This window comes from Meleagris gallopavo, chromosome 5 (genome assembly GCF_905368555.1).
Source record: "Meleagris gallopavo chromosome 5, MGAL_WU_HG_1.1, whole genome shotgun sequence".
NCBI lineage: Eukaryota > Metazoa > Chordata > Aves > Galliformes > Phasianidae > Meleagris > Meleagris gallopavo.
This window is the reverse complement of record NC_139408.1, coordinates 53,718,280-53,731,078: the sequence shown is the minus strand read 5'-3', so window position 1 is coordinate 53,731,078 and position 12,799 is coordinate 53,718,280. Positions and strand designations below refer to the sequence as shown.

The 12,799-nt window shown below is 43.9% G+C and overlaps 2 protein-coding genes across 3 annotated transcripts in view; both read left to right on the top strand.

Moving 5' to 3' along the window:
- Positions 1–12,799, top strand: part of SYT16 (synaptotagmin 16) — a 98,764-nt gene that overhangs the window by 1,315 nt on the left and 84,650 nt on the right. The window lies entirely within an intron of this gene.
- The window catches only part of SNAPC1 (small nuclear RNA activating complex polypeptide 1), a 38,818-nt gene that overhangs the window by 11,534 nt on the left and 14,485 nt on the right, over positions 1–12,799 (top strand). The window lies entirely within an intron of this gene.

The following is a 12,799-nucleotide window of genomic DNA, read 5'->3' as shown; positions in this document are numbered from 1 at the left end:
GGTGAAGGTGCATTGTTCTGTTCAGCTGTCATCTGACAGGTGCCAACCCTGCCTGTACTTGCGTGGAGCAGTAGTACCATTGGTGGATCACGGGGTTTCTGTTGGTCAGGGAACCTGGGGAGGAGTAGGGATATCCTGTAGCTTAGGTGGTGCCAGTTTCTGTCCTTGAATCAGAGCTGTTCCTCAGAGAACGGCATAATAGCCAGGGTGCCTTTCTTCCCCTGTGATTCTGGGCTGCCAGAAGAGGTGGTGGTGATGACTTGTGATGATGACTTGTGATGATCTGGAGTTATGTGTCTGAGCAGTCTGCTCTGATTTTTATTGTTAAATAATTCATTGTTCCTGCTGGCTGAGGGATCAGAAAAGAAACAAGTTCGGTCTCCAGAAGCTTTGGCTTCAACCCAATTTGAAATGAGTGCAGCTTAGACACAGTTCAGGTCAGTGCTGGAGTGAGCCAAATGCTGCATATCACTTAAATACACTTCTAATGGTAATAAATATGGTCTACTCACAGTAGTAAGTGTGCATCAGGTGTTTCTAAATGAAAATTTTACCAAGAGAATATACTGAAAAGATTAGTTAAATGGACACGCAGGTCACTTTTCAGAGTAGAATCACAGAATCATTAAAATTGGAAAAGATCTCTAAGATCACCAACCACCAACCCATCACCACCATGCTCGCTAAACCACATCCCGCAGTGCCACATCTACATGTTTCTTTGAACGCCTCCAGGGACAGTGACTCCAATTTGAAAGTTGGTTTCACTGAAGGTTGATCTTGTTTTTCCTAACTGGGAACCTGTGATGTATAGAGAAACTAACAATATTATGCAGATGTCCATGTTTTCTACTGTGAGTCAGTAATATTGGGACTTAATCACGCTGCACATCTACAGCCCTATTTGTTGTGCAGGTTGTCTATATTCCACCTGAAGGCAACTTCACTCTGTTAAAGCTTTTAATTAAACACTGTGTGTTTGTGTCACTTCATGTACATGGGTATCACAGTGCAGTAACATGCTATTAATAATTATTGGGGCAGTAGTAAGATCCCAGAGTAACTGAAACTTTGTTAAGCCACTAGGATTCAGTTACTCTGCCTGGGATCTTAGGTGTAGGTTTGTTATAGCATTCTAGAGGAGGGCACTCCCATTCGCATGGCTTTCAAGATCTTTGTTAACATGCTTAGAAAATGCAGGCAAGACTGTCTCATGGTTCTTTGAAGAAATAGATGGATTAACTTGTAACAACAATTCAGGGACTGGTTGATTAGTTTGCTTTGTCTGGGTGGCATGTAGATGTGTATCTTGAGTTTTTATGGTGCTGTTAGGAATTAGAAGATTGGTGCATATTGCAGCTCAGTGTTTACCAGGAATGCATGAAACTTAGTGTTGTGGTGAGGAGAATCCCTCAGTCTCCTCCCTTTCCTCAGGACTTTGGAGCATCAGAGAGTGAGCTCTGCCTCTTCTAATGTGTGGCCCTCTTGTTGGACTGGGCAAGCATTCACCCTGCTGGGATGATTGCATCCTTCTGTGGAAGGATAGGAAATGAAGGGCTTAGTGTGGCCTTCAGCATGTATGTATTCATGCATGTAACCATCAAGGGTCCCTCACTGTGACTGTCTGCCATCTTGGGTTGCTTGCCCTAGGAAATGTCAGACTCACAAAATGGTTGGATTGGAGGGGATTTAAAAGCCCATTCAGTTCCAACACCCTGCCGTGGACTGGTTGCCCCCCACCAGCTCAGGCTGCCCAGGGCCCCATCCAGAGCCTTGGGCATCTCTAAGAATGGGGCACCTACAGCTCTCTGGGCAGCAGTGCCGGGGCCGCACTGCCCTTTGAGCAAAGGGTTTCTGCCCAGCTTCTAACCTAAATCTCCCCTTTATGCATGGTTGGAACTACCGGTATGCTTGTATGCCAAGTGGCTGGCTGTAAAATTGCATGTAACCACGGGGAGCTTTCTGAGGCCTGCCCCACCAGTGTGCTTGAAAAACCTTCTGTTTGAGAATAATTTGATGCTTTGATGTTGTTTCATTTTGACATAACATTGCTAAAATTCCTGCTAATAATAGACCTGTGTCACATCTGGTTGTGTTGAGAGCAAATCTTGAAAAATGCCTGCTTTGTGCAAAATATTGATTGCCATTTTGTGTTCTTTTCTAAATACTTGAAGCACAGTTAATTTTATAAAGAGGCCAAGTTTGTGCTTACATGCTGTCCCTATGAGAAAATGTTCAAAGAGAAACACATACTCAGGCTTCAGAATGGCTTGCAAAATAGATTGGAGAACATTTAAAATCTGTTTCCTTCCTGTTTTGATGAGCATTGAAGTAGAGAACATTCTCCAGGGAAACTGCCTCTGAGGAGAGCTTGCTTTGAGCATTATTATTGTTCCTGAAGGCACGCAACTGCTCTGGGAGAGAGTGGGGAGGGATTCAGCAGAGAGCTGGATGCAGTGGCAGGGTGTAGGCAGTGTTATTGCTCTGAGGAGAGGTAAGCTAAAGGGCCTTTGGGCCCTGAAGCCAGGTTTCTGAAGGTATTTTTAGAGGTTTGAAGACACAAGTGAGGTAGCAAACCAAGCTTTTTCAGGCATGTAGGACATCTCAAATCAAATCTGGCCCCAGAGGCTTGCTCGTAATGGCTGTAGCACTAATTTAGTATGCTTAGGTCATGTTGAAATAGATCCTTTTGGTGCAGATGGGCCATTAAGGAGGAAGTCCTGTGAGTGCGGTGCTGGATCTGCGGATGCCCTGTGCCCTGTACTGGAAGCACTGCGGCAGCAAGAGGACTGTGAGCTGCAAAAGGGATTGTAAAACAAAGGTCTGTGGCTTGTCTTCCCTCTAAGTAATGATGCCAGCTTTGCCTTGGGGTCCCATCTGCAGCAGTCCATAACGTTTATTGCGCATGTTCCTCTCTTGAAGTTTTGCTTTGGTTCCCATGCATGTGGAAAACAAGCGTGTACCATCTGGTCTGGTTAGGTCCTTCCATGGGACTGCTCAGCTGCAGAGCTGACTCTTAGCAAAATAGGAGTAGTCCCAGTTATCAGTAGAGGTTATCTAAAGACATCAGGCAGCTTTGCTTTCAAAAGCAGCCTCTTACATGCTTCAGATAGGTTGACGTCACGATTGGTGGGGTTAAGTAGTCATTAAGGAGACCTTGTGTTCACTTCCCACTGTATGATCTATTGCTTATTACTCCTGTGCTCTGGGAAAGCTTGATCAATTATCCAGCAAGGGTTTTTGACGAATATATCTAGGGGATAGGGAGGCATGAGCTCTATAAGCTCATTCTTTGAGCTGCTCTTTAAGCACATAGATTCTGTGCTGGCTGTTCTTTGTGTAGCTTTAGGAGATAAATTCCTGCTTAAAAGAGGATACAGCTATCATCTGTTATGTGATAAGTATGTGCTGAACTTATTACAGTGACTGTAAATAAATCCAATTAGACATGTCTTAATCAGCCGTGGATGTCACAGAATCACAGGGGTGAGTTGGAAGGGAGCTCAAAAGAACATCGAGTCCAACCCCCTGACCAAAGCAGGTTCCCTACAATAGGTTATACAGGTAGATGTCCAGCCAGCTCTTGAATATCTCCACAGAAGGAGACACCACCACCTGGAGAGGAGATTCCATCACCTCTCTGGGCAACCTATTCCAGTGCTCCATCACCCATGCTTTAAAGAAGCTCTTCCACATGTTAGTACAGAACTTCCTGTGTTCACATTTGTGGGCTGTTGCTCCTTGTCTTATTGCTACGTACCACAGTCAAGAGCCTGGCCTCGTCCATTTGCTTCCCACCTCCTTTTAGATATTTGTAAACATTTAGCAGATCCTCTCTCATTCTTCTTTTCCCTAGGCTGAACAGTCCCATGCTTCTCAGCCTTTCCTCTTAGGGAGATGCTCCAGGCCCATTAGCATCTTTATGGCCCTCTGCTGAACCTCCTTCTAGGAGGTCCCTGTCCTTTTCAAACTGGGGAGCCCAGAACTGAACACAGTATTCTAAATGTGGCCTCATGAGGGCAGAGTAGAGAGGAAGGATCACTTTCCTCGACCTGCTCTTTTTATATCTTTTGGTTTTTTTGTTAATGTTAGTTGTGGTTTCCAGAACAAACTTCTTCCTTTTCAGATGCAAGACAGACTAGTTTGGTGATGAAGGGTTAAATGAATGGATAGACATTGAATTGAAGGAATGTGTGTGGATTACAGAGAGTAGTCCTACTATGCTCCCTAAAGAAAGCTCCTTCAGAGAGGAGTGCACAGGGCTAAGCTGCTCTGGAGAAGGGCAGAAATGGGATAAGGCTGGTTTAGTTCGTTCCTTATGGTACCTCTTCATCAACACCTGCAGCTACAAGAAAAATTGCATAGAGAAGCTTCAACCATTCTTACCTGTCCTTTTTGCACATGCCTTTGGTGTTTCTCTGGACACTGCACAGAATGCAGGCTGTGAGACTCATGGGGTCATAGAATATCACAGGTTGGAAGGGACCCATCAGGGTCATTGAGTCCAACCTTTGGCTGCACATAGGGCTGCCTTGTGTCAGGACTTCTTCAGTACTTGTTCTGCTGCTCACTTCCTGAGGTAGGCAGTGTTATGATGTCTTTGTGGCTCACATGTATGCCATACTGGGTGCCATAATTAGCCTTCATTGACTTTAACAGGGTGTGAAAGCACCTGGGATCTCATGCTTACTTCTACAGCTGGCTGACATGGTTTTAGATGCTAGTTGTATTTTTTTCAAGTACAGTTTTGTGGACAGCCAAACTACTTAGCTTGGTCAAAAAATATTTTTGAGACACTTAAGCACTTCTTATGAAAATGTGGAAAATCAGAATGTGATTTACATCTCACAAGTGTCTAGACAGCATATGCAGATAGTACATTGTTTAAAAAAAAAGTAAAAAATCCATCAAACCTCTCCCAGCACTTCCTCCTGAGAAGCAAATGCTTTTATAGTTGGGGAAAAAAAGGAGTTTGGTGACTGAACCCAGTAATTTTCATATACGTCTATTCAGTCTTCTGCATCTCACAGGGATTGAAAGAAGAGAGCTTTCTAAAAGGGTTTATTGCTTCTTGGTTGGTACTTTCTCTTTTCCTAACCGTTAACTCTTCAAGGGGATTCTGCAGATAAAAGGCCTCTGCACACGGCTAGTTCCTGTTGGTATTGCTGTCAATTTAATCAGAGGGTGAGTATTTGAGCCACTTTGAAAAGGTGATTATCAGAATCTTGGGTTGTCATCTGCAGTGAACAACTTGCAGTAGACTTTTCTCTTTTTCAGTATTTAATTTGCTCAGAGAGAGACAAGGAAGTATGGCTTTCAGCAGAGAGTACCTCTCAGGAGTGGACTTCTGGCATGATGAGTGAAGAGGAGAGAGTTTACTTTCCCAGAGGGAAGCAAGCTATCAGAAACTAACAGCCAGGACAGTCATCAATAGGAGGCTCCAGCGAGTCATGCTCAAGAAACACAAGTATTAATAAAGTGCAGACAGTGAGTTCCCCTTTGGGAAAAGTATTGCAGTGTGAAGTCCTGAGATCACAAACTATAGAAGAGCATTGGAAGAAGTATGAGGGAGTGAAGACAGGCACTGAGCTGAACAGAGATCTTTGGAGAGGAAGAGGAAAAACAGTGACTTCTGACAGCAAGGATCTTCATGGGGAACAGGGTGAGCGTCTCACCTGCAGGCTGCGCCATAGCATCTTTGGATCTGGATGGAAGAAGAAATAATTTCTTGGAGCTGGAGTAAAATATATGTGGTTACAAAGTGTGGTTTTCCATTATAACTTTACATGCATCTCCAAACCGTGTAATTGTCATTTAATGTTTTGGTTACAAAAAATAAATGGCCTAGTTTCTGAGGATTATATTGGAGGATGCACAGGCATGATGCTCTGCATCCCCAAGGATAGGGCAAGCCATAACACTGGTAGGTGAGATTGTCTGGTAGCATAAAGCTGAAGAATACTCATGTGTTAGCAAAGCCAGTGCTCAAGTTGATCTGGGGAATTGTAGTGTAGGATTTCTGCTGGAGGGAGGTGTCTTTTGATGGCAAGCTGAAATGTTTTGGCATCTATCAGAGCTGTAGCAAATCTGGACTTTGGGTGTTTTGAGTGAGTTTCTGACAAGATTCTGTGTTTATTCTGCATTGTGGGTATTTTACATCTTCATTCTTAGGTAATTGTACAAAATGAGCCTAAAACTTTTTATCAGACAAAGGCGGTGAGGACTGTCTGTTCCAGGATGGATATTTCTTGTTCCTCTCTCTTGTTACCCAATGACTCTTTGGAAGCAATGTTTTATAACAACAACTTTGTTGAAAATTCTTATGAAGCTTTGCATTTTGAAGCCCATTTTGCATAACTTGCTGTGGTTACGCTTTGTGCTTAAAAACTTTGAGTCAACCCTGAAAAACAATGCAGTCACCGTAACAATCACATACACAGTGTTTAACGCGTGGGAGGTTTTTGTCCTCTTCCTTGTTTTGCAGCAATTTAAATCCTCTGAGCTTCTTTTCAAAGGAACAGGTGAAAGGAAAGAAGGTAATTTTTTTTTCATTGTCACGAGGACTTGGAAGTTATTTGCTGTAACAGCTGAGATTTTCTCTTGATCGCTCCACACTCACCTCCACAACAGCTATTATTGTTCAGTGAAGGATTACATTGTAGTTGGTGAAGTTATGATGGTTGCATTCAATTTGTTTGAGACTTGAGATTCAAAAAATATTTGTTTTTTGAACAAACATACCTGTTGCATGAAACTGCAGCATAGTTACAAGTTAGTTTAATTTCCAGTTAAAAAAATCACTTAGAAGTTTTGTACCTCTCAGACCCCACCATTGTACATGTCATGATGGAGAAGTGAAAGACAGCCCAGAAGCAAATTAAGGCATGTTCTTGCTGCCAAAACTTAGCTGCCTATGTTTTTAAAGGCAGGGATCTGACAGCCCTTCTGTGATGCTGTATGTCAAGGGTAGTCAGCTTGCTTGGCTCCAAGAGCCACCTGGCAACATTTCCATGCAGTGTATGATGTGCACCTAGTGTCATGCAGGGCCTTAGTATGGGGCACTTCATCAGCTGGAGAGTACAGAGAATTCTCTGAGATCTCTCTCCTTGGTTACAGAGGAGTCTGTATACAACAATGCTCTCATTTTTGCCCCAATTCCGGCAAACTCTCACCTTTTTGACTACCCAGGAGCTCTGAGGCTTGCTGCGTCGCTTAGTCTGAAATACTCCAAAATGGTAGAAGAGTTGTAATTTAGCAAAAGCAAATGGAAAATGCTATCCTGAGGAAGGGGTACTTGAGCTGTTGGTTTTACTGACTGTGCTGATACAGCTCAACATGTCTCAGTTTGATGCTGCTGATGTCCTCTTTATCAGTGGGTCTCGCTATAATATGTGCTGCAGCGACAAGGAGACAGGAGATGTGCTGTTCTCTTTGATGGCTGTGTTTGTTCTGCAGATGGCTTTAGGAGTGTTCAAATGGTAAAGTTTAGGCCTTTTGTTGAGGTGACAGTTCTGCCACGTGCTCAGAAGCAGTGATTCAGGCCACCAAGCTTCCAACCTGACACTGAAAACCAACAGTTCCAAGCCTCAGAAAGAGCACACACTCTGACTCTTCAACATTAGTCTGTGTACTGCTGATTTTCAAATATTTCTGCAAATATGAGAGCTAGAAACAAAAGCATAAAACAGAGCTGAGTTTCTCACTTGTAACTACATCAATAAATCACGAAGTAACTTCAGCTTGATAGCAACTCTGATAACAGCCCCTTTTGCAGGGAAAAGAAGTGGATAAAAGGTTCCTGAATAGCCTAGTAGGAGAGAAATGACTTTTATAAACGCATTGTTTTCAGTGTTCCTCAGCAAGTGTGCAGGACACGTCATCATGTATTTACCTGGCTGAAGGCACAGGGATGGACCTCCAGAGATGCTCCTCTTCTCCTCGTTTGCTTTCCTGTTGCTCTCTTGCCTCTTCCCTGTTCAGTTCCTTACTCTGTGAACTTCTGCTTCCTGCCTGGCAGCGGGATGCAATCACAGCTTCTGCTCTCACCTCAGTTTGTGTTTTGTTCTTCTTTAGACCAGGGAAAGGAGAGACAGGGAGGAGGAATACCTCTGCATATGATGTTGCTTAGCAGCCTGTGCTTGCCTGAAGTAACTGGAATGTTGAAGAAGAAGTCAGGACTGCCTTGAGCCAGACAACCCTTTCACTGTTGCGCCGTGGAGTCATGCTTCTTCGGCATTTCTCCCTTAGCTCTGTTAAGTGGAGCAGCTCTTTAGGAAGCATTGGCAGGTGATTGAGTTCTGTGTTACAGGAGGGATTAAGTATGAGGAGTTCTCCTGGTTTGGTTGGTGCTGTCATAGTTTCTGTGAGCAGGTGGGTTACTGGGGAATTGTAGGGCAAGAAATGTCAGCTCCCTTGGGAGCTGCAGTTTTGAATTTGGCACTTACTTTCATTTATTTCCTTCAGAACTTAAACCTTTTCTAAGACCTTTAACTTTGGCATTCTGTTGGCATTCAGTTATAGTCAAGGCCAGGCTGGATGTGGCTCTGGGTAGCCCAGTCTGGTGGTTGATGACCCTGCACATAGCAGGGGGATGAAAGTAAATGATTATTGTGGTCCTTTTCAACCCAGGCCATTCTATGATTCTGTGATTCTATTCATGTGATGGTACGTAACGATTCATTCACCAAATGTCTTGGCTGTGCTGTAACCCTCGTGGCATACGCTGCATAGCTTCAGCTAATGGGCTGGCAGCAGGGTATGTGCTGCATAGCAAGGTGAGGAGTGCAAGGCAAAACCACATGGTTAGTAAAAGGTTTGTGCTATGATAATCAAAAGGTAGCAGCTGCCTTGCCCCCTCTTCATTTTCTTTTTGACATCCACTCCACTTCTTTTGTAATTACTAGGGCTCATCATGTAACTTAAAATAGCTTTTCTATTTAAGGAGAACAGATGGTTTTTAATGTTGTTTTTTTTTTTTCTCCTTAACATTGAATGAATTGTGATCGAGTCGGAAACTGACAGAACAGAAATCTATGTTTTCATTAGAGAAATACTTGATTGAATGTGATTCAGTGTGATGTACGTTTGGCCAACTTAAAAGCTTTCCAACTTTATCTTGGGTGGAGATAACAGTATCTCAGTGTTTGCAGCAGTGCTCAGTAGCTCCTAAAAACATGGCCATAGCAGTAGTGAAACACTGAGGGGACGCTACTGAATATTAGCAGAGGGAATCTCATTTCTTTTTGTAACAAAACTCCAACAGCAGGAGGCTGCACGTGAAGACAGCAAATCAGAAGAACACATCAGTTTCAGGAGGACTGGGAAGCATTTAAAGCACTATTTATATATTTGTCCACTCTCATCCATTCGTTGTCACTGGACAGCAAGTTCTCTCCCGTTTCTGTCTGTGGAGGCTTCAGAAGAACCAGGTGAGTTCAAATCCAAACCCAGAGAAATAACAGCGGTCACAAGGACCCAGTCTGGAGGAGAGTTTGTGTTTGTGATACCCAGGATGGTGTACCTTGTAGCAGCCCGGTCATCTTGTCTGTCATCTTTTATACTAAAGTCTGAGGATCCTCCAGGGAGGCCCAGTTGTCAAGCAAGGTGCTTTTGTAAGCCGTGACGTGAGATTGATAAGCTGTATTTTCCATGCAGGTTCATGCCTCATAGGATAGGATATAGCAGAGTCTGGAATTTGGAAGGACACTGCAGGAAAGAACCCTGAAGTGCCAACTTCTTGCCCATTTTGTGATGTATGCTGGAGAGTCAGGGTTCATAGTGTCTCCTGGGGAACTCTGTCCTCCAGACTTTGACTTATGGTTGTGCTCTGAGGGTTGCCCTATGCCCCTATCCGCCATGTCTGGAAATGGAACACACAGAATGTAGCCTGCTGTGCTCCCACAAATAGGGGCAACATCCATCTCTCTGTAGCCCTCCACTGAGGTTGAATGCAGCAGATCTGAGTGCAGCAATTGCCTGTGTTGGAAAGAGCCAGTTAGATCCTCCATCCTGTGATGCAGTTCACAGGACTAGTTGTGGCTTTTGGGAAGGGGCCAAGGGATTAGAAAGTACACTGTTTATATATTTATTTTTGCAGGGTATAAAGATAGTGATATTGGAAGTCCTTCTTAAAATGTTGTGCCATATTTTATAAATGCACCTGTCTGCAGAGAGGCCAGGAAAGCATGTGTTGTCCAAGCACTGCTGAGAAACACTCGAAGGGTTGAACTCTCATTTTAATTATTATCTCTGCTTTATACGCAGGAGGCAGCACTCCTCTCTGTGATGTTTTTAGAGCTCATTTTGTAAGAATCTCTGCATCTGGATTCTGGGATGATAAAGTGATGGAGACTCTAGAGGGCAGTACAGCATCCTTGTAATATGAGGAGCTCTAGTTTTTGTTTTTCATTTTTCATAACAATCTTACTCATTGTGATGATTGCTTAAAATATTTAGAAGTAGTTTAGGCTTTGTTTTAGAGAAAGTTTTGGCTGCTGAAAAGTTTTGTGCAAAGACGACCTGCTCTTTGTGAAAGAACTCCAAACATTACTCTGGCTGTGCAGATTTTTGAAAGGAACTTGTAGGATACGCATGCAGGATTTAAGCAAACAACCAGCCTAACCTCAGCATTCCTGTGCATCTAGCAGCGTCCACAGCTGAGCTATTTGTTTTCACATTGCTTTTCTCCGCCTCCAGCAGCATATCCTTTCTCTGGAGGTACCGTGTGCTTTCCTCGTGTAGAGAAAAATCAATAAATCATCATGTCAGCAGAGCACAGCTTGAAAAGAAACTTCCCTGTGCTGGTTGGTTTCAAATTAAATTTGGATGGGAGCTGAAATGTGCCGTACGCATGTCTGCAGATAAATTTCGAGGCTGCATTCAAAATGATAAGGTGGTGATTCAGGATGGCAAGCTGCTGCTCGTAAGGATATTGAGCTGCTTTAGCTGTCAGAAGGGGTCGGTAGCTCCTTTCTACTCAGTAGAGTTTGTGTATGCAGCTGGCTGATTACCTAACGAGCATTTAATGTGGACTTCTGCTTTGTGACCTTTTGTGTCTCTGCAGAGCGAACCGAAGCCCAGGTCTGGCAGTGCAGGAAGGCTGTGGAGCTGGTTGTCCTCTGAGCATTTGCTTGCTGTGAGCTCATTCAGGAGCAACACTTTGGTGCCTGCAGTTCTTTTTGGCAGTGTGTGTGCACGTGCACATAATTATCTAGAAGGATGCTTTGGAGGGCATGCTTGGCATACATGACCCTCTTTCCCTGACAGCAGAGAAGAGGTGCACGCAGTACCACCTGCTACTGTACAGCATCAGCAAGGCTCGCTGCTGTGCTCACATCCTCTTAGAGGTGCCATGGGGCTGCCCTCCCTCGGGCAACACCTGCACACTGCTCACACAGGTGCACAGAAAAAGAGCATCATCCCAAAGAGTTGCTCTGGGTGCTTGCAAGAATCTCTGGGTGAACTCAGCGTTACAGAAGTGATGACTGTCCTTTGCTGTGCATCGCTTCTGTTTAGGGGCATTCCATTAATGACATGACGTACAGCTACTGCCTTGTATGTTAAGCAAATTACAAAGCCAGCATCCCTGGGCAAAGTGTTTTCACTTCTCTTGGATACTTCTTAAATATCTGTTTGTTTTCTAACTAGGGAGCACCTAACTAGTTGGTGCAAATCAGAATTGATAGATAAAGGCAAGCAGGAGATAACACACACAGGGCCTTACATTACAGGGCTGAAAAATAAGACACGACATTCTCTGGTTTCAACCATCCCTGACAGTGCTCAAGGCCAGGTCAGATGGTGCTCTGGGCAGCCTGTTCTGGTGCAGGGTGGCCCTGCCCATGACAGGGGCTGGAAATGGATGGTATTTAATGTCCCTCCCAACCTACACTGTGCAGTGATTCTGTGAGCTGACATGGTGTTACTCAGAGCAGTCCAGCTGCAGCATCATGGAGCTCTGTAGGAGCACAGCAGGTAACGTCAGCCTGGTTCATTGCATCCTGGGATCTGTGGGGTATTTTTTCAGGGCTGGCAGTGGTGTTGGTGTGTTCAGCTGGCCAGGTGAATGGATGGTGCCTGTTGGACAGCCCTGCTTTTCAAACACTTGTTCTTAAGTATGTTACCTATCAGTAAGGCTGTCTGAATCCTGTTTACTGCTGTGCAATGTGTTGCATAGGTGTTACGTAGAAATGAGAGTTAATTTATGTTTGTGCCAATTAATTTCACTGTTTTCTAATTAGTTAAGGTGTGACTTTAAAGTGGATTAACAGAATGATGATAAAGCTCTGTGTACACACTTTCCTTGTGAATGAAGGTTGTTATTTCTCTAGGGCTTAAAACTCATCTGCGTGTGCTATCTTATTAGATTTAAATTAGAGTATGAAATCACAAATTGTTGTGATTTAAGGCTACTTTGGCTTTTGAAGAAGAGATATTGCAAAAGGCCTTACTGCTGTTGAGCTGATATGCTGTGAGTTCTTGCCTTTAGCATTTCTTCTGTGTGCATCTCTGCCAGCCCTTGTAAAGTGAGAGGCCCCTTCCCTGCTCCCACTGCTGCCCTCATTGTCTGCTTGACATTCTCATTCTGTTCCTTTGACTGCTGGTGCTCCAGCTGTTCAGAAGCTGAGGAATAACAGAGGAAAAAAATCGATATATTTTTTTCCTGCAATTTGAGAGTCCAAGTGAAGCTGTGAGGTTTTTAAGAACAGGAAAGCTTTTTCTTGCTGTTTTCCTCCAGGTGATTTGGTCCTCCATTAATGGGGACAGATCTGCCATTAGGTGCTGAACTTCGCTGAGTTCT